The sequence below is a fragment of the Poecilia formosa genome, unplaced genomic scaffold (assembly GCF_000485575.1).
Source record: "Poecilia formosa unplaced genomic scaffold, Poecilia_formosa-5.1.2 Scaffold3, whole genome shotgun sequence".
Classification (NCBI taxonomy): domain Eukaryota; kingdom Metazoa; phylum Chordata; class Actinopteri; order Cyprinodontiformes; family Poeciliidae; genus Poecilia; species Poecilia formosa.
Window position 1 is genome coordinate 5,326,783 of NW_006799942.1, and position 2,884 is coordinate 5,329,666.

Below are 2,884 nucleotides of genomic sequence, written 5' to 3' on the forward strand. Positions count from 1 at the left end.
CTAGTGGCTGAGCAGGGATATTAAAAGGCTGATAAGCTTCGAGGAAGTTGCTGCTTGAAAGTTCAGCAGTCTTCTTTTGCAGGGGTGTCAAACTCAATTTCACCGAGGGCCACTTCAGCATATTGGCCCCCTCAACGGCCACATTGACGGTACAAATCAGGAGAACATCCCTGCTAAAACACACCCCAGACAAAAGGTTGACTTCCCTCATTCAGTTCTGTAGAGGCTTATAATGAGTCAATGGTCCAGGTGGGTTAGAGAAGGAATGCATCTAAAGCTGCAGATGGTAGCTCTGGAAAACTAGACTTGGGCAGCCCCAGCATAAATGTATAAAAATACAATGTTAAAAATAAATTAAACACCTCATATTGTTAAATAACTGATTTTATGTATTGAAGTTTTAAATATTGCATTTGAGTTTCCATGGCCTATAAAATACTGGGGGTCCACAAGTGGCCCCAGGGCCTTGAGTTTGACACATTTGCATTACGCCATTGAACTGCCAATTGGTAATTGAAGTAAAGTAGCTTCGATTTCAAAGAAGCCAACATTGAAGTCGATTGGCAAATGAACCATCACGGAAGAGGAGGCTCTTGTTGTCTCACTGCACCCCAAGAGATGCATAACCTACAAAAACCACTTCTGTCTGGTTTTGAACCAGAGACCTTTTGCATGTAAAGCAAACATGTTAACCACTACATTACAGGAACTGAACTTCTCTGCTTTGTTTCAGTTTGAGGTTGATGATGTGAGATGCAATGCATGAAAATTTCAACTGAGGTTTGCACTCAGATGCCTGGATTCAGAGTACAGACCATGACACCACAGAACCCTTGTTGACCTTTAGTAAACACCTGTGATGAATAGAAGATACTAAATCTGTTTCTGTCTGGTTTTGAACCAGAGACCTTTTGCGTGTAAAGCAAATGTGATAACCACTACACTACAGAAACTCATGCTCTTTGCAGTGTTTCTGGTAGATGATCCAAATTTTGTTAGAGACTAATGTCAATGATGGGCATGGAACAATGTCAAATATTTATACCACAGATCCTCTCAGAGAGCACAGTAACTTGGTGAACAAACTGTCAAACTTATACTTGTGTCCAATTTCACAGTACAGTCAATAAACTAAGCCTGGGATCAAAAAATTGTATTGAAGATGTCATTAGCAGAGACAAATGGTTCTGCAGAGACTTGACTAAATGGCTATAAAATAAAACCAATACTTACAAATAAAAAATGGTTCAAAAATAAAATTAACACATTAAAATTAAAAATATCTGTGAAATACAATCAACACTTCAAAAATAAATAATGGTTCAAAAATACAATCAACACTTAAAAATACAAAATCTCTGGAAAATAAAATATCATGTGTTGTTTTGAAAAACAGAATATAAGCACTTTTATCAAATCTTCATTGTGGTAAGATCATGCAAGTTCTTCTTAAATCCATGGAAACTCAACAGTTTGTAAGGTAGGTGAGTTAGCTCAGCAGGTTAGAGCACGGTGCTGGTAATCCTGAGGTCATCGGTTCAAACCCCATATGGGGCAATTCATGTGTAAGGTCTTTCAGACAATCAAACACTTCAAAATGAATAAGGGTTCAAAAATACAATCAACACTTTACAATAAATAAGGTATCAAAAATAAAATCAACACTTCAAAATAAAAAATGGTTAAATAATATCAACATTAAAAATGGTTCAAAAATAAAATCAACACTTCAAAATGGTTCTACAGAGTCATGGATTGAAAAATAAAATCAATTTTTATTTTTTAAGCGCATTACAAACCTTTGGTTGAAATGACGCGTTAAATTCAAGTCTCCATTACAGACCAGAGAAAACTAAAGAGAATGCAACGTTGTGTTAATCCATTTAAGGAGCCAGCAGTTTATCTTGAGGAAATAAATGACGATGCAAACGTTAATTAGACATACGCAGTCCGCTGCTCAACCACTGCGGACTGCAAAGACTTAAAAACCGCTGGGAGTAACTCATCCAGCGGGGGAAAAAAAAAAAATAAAATCCTGGTAAAAGCTCACACCGGACCGCTCAGGGTAAAACACTCACAGAGGTCAGATGATCTGTTTGGATCAGACAGATCCAACTGACTGATGAATTAGCGCAGATTTTTCTGCAGATGGGAACCAGGAGGAAGTGCGTTCAGACCCCAGCGGGTGAAGTGATGCTAATTTAAGTGAAGTCGCTTAGTTTAATTTATTAAAAGTTATCGGGTCCTCAGTCAGTGGTTTTTGTCACTACAAGAAAAATGTAGATGCATTTATCTGCTTAATCTGTGATGGGATCTGGATTCACGGTGAATATTATCTAAACCGCATAAAATGCGACTAAATAGCCGATGTTAATATGATTGTAATTTCACGGATAAAAATAGTACATGACCGATTTTTTTTTATGTTGTAGGTCAAGATAACGGATAACAAAAAAAAAGTCTAGCGCGACCTGCCGCCCTGACACCAACTCACACACATCTTCATTCACAGTCTTACTTGCAAATCGATTGTTCTTTTCTTGGACGTTTTGACGTTAGCTTGTCCATGTCTCAGTTTTATTCGCTGGGAAAATCAATAAGCAGCTTGAGGTGACTCTGCTGCTCTCTAGTGGCGAGAAGCCGTAATGTTTGGCTGGTAACAATCGGAATGCATTGTGGGAGATGTAGTTTGTAGTCAATTCGTGCTCAAAACCTATTTTAAGTCAATCATCGGCCTATAAAATGCTGGGCGGGCCACATAAAATGACATGGCGGGCCATATGTGGCCCGCGGGCCTTGAGTTTGACACATGTGTCTTTTGGGATGGAAAGAGATGAGGACACAAATAGGGGTCTGTTACCTTCAGCTCACACCCCCTCCTTCT

The 2,884-nt window shown here is 38.6% G+C and overlaps 1 protein-coding gene and 1 non-coding gene across 4 annotated transcripts in view; one reads left to right on the forward strand and one right to left on the reverse strand.

Moving 5' to 3' along the window:
* mia (MIA SH3 domain containing) overlaps positions 1 to 2,884 on the forward strand; it is a 10,880-nt gene that overhangs the window by 5,619 nt on the left and 2,377 nt on the right. The gene's annotated exons all lie outside the window — the stretch shown is intronic.
* trnav-uac (transfer RNA valine (anticodon UAC)) lies at positions 881 to 953 on the reverse strand. Its single transcript has one exon. It is a non-coding gene; the product is annotated as a tRNA-Val (tRNA).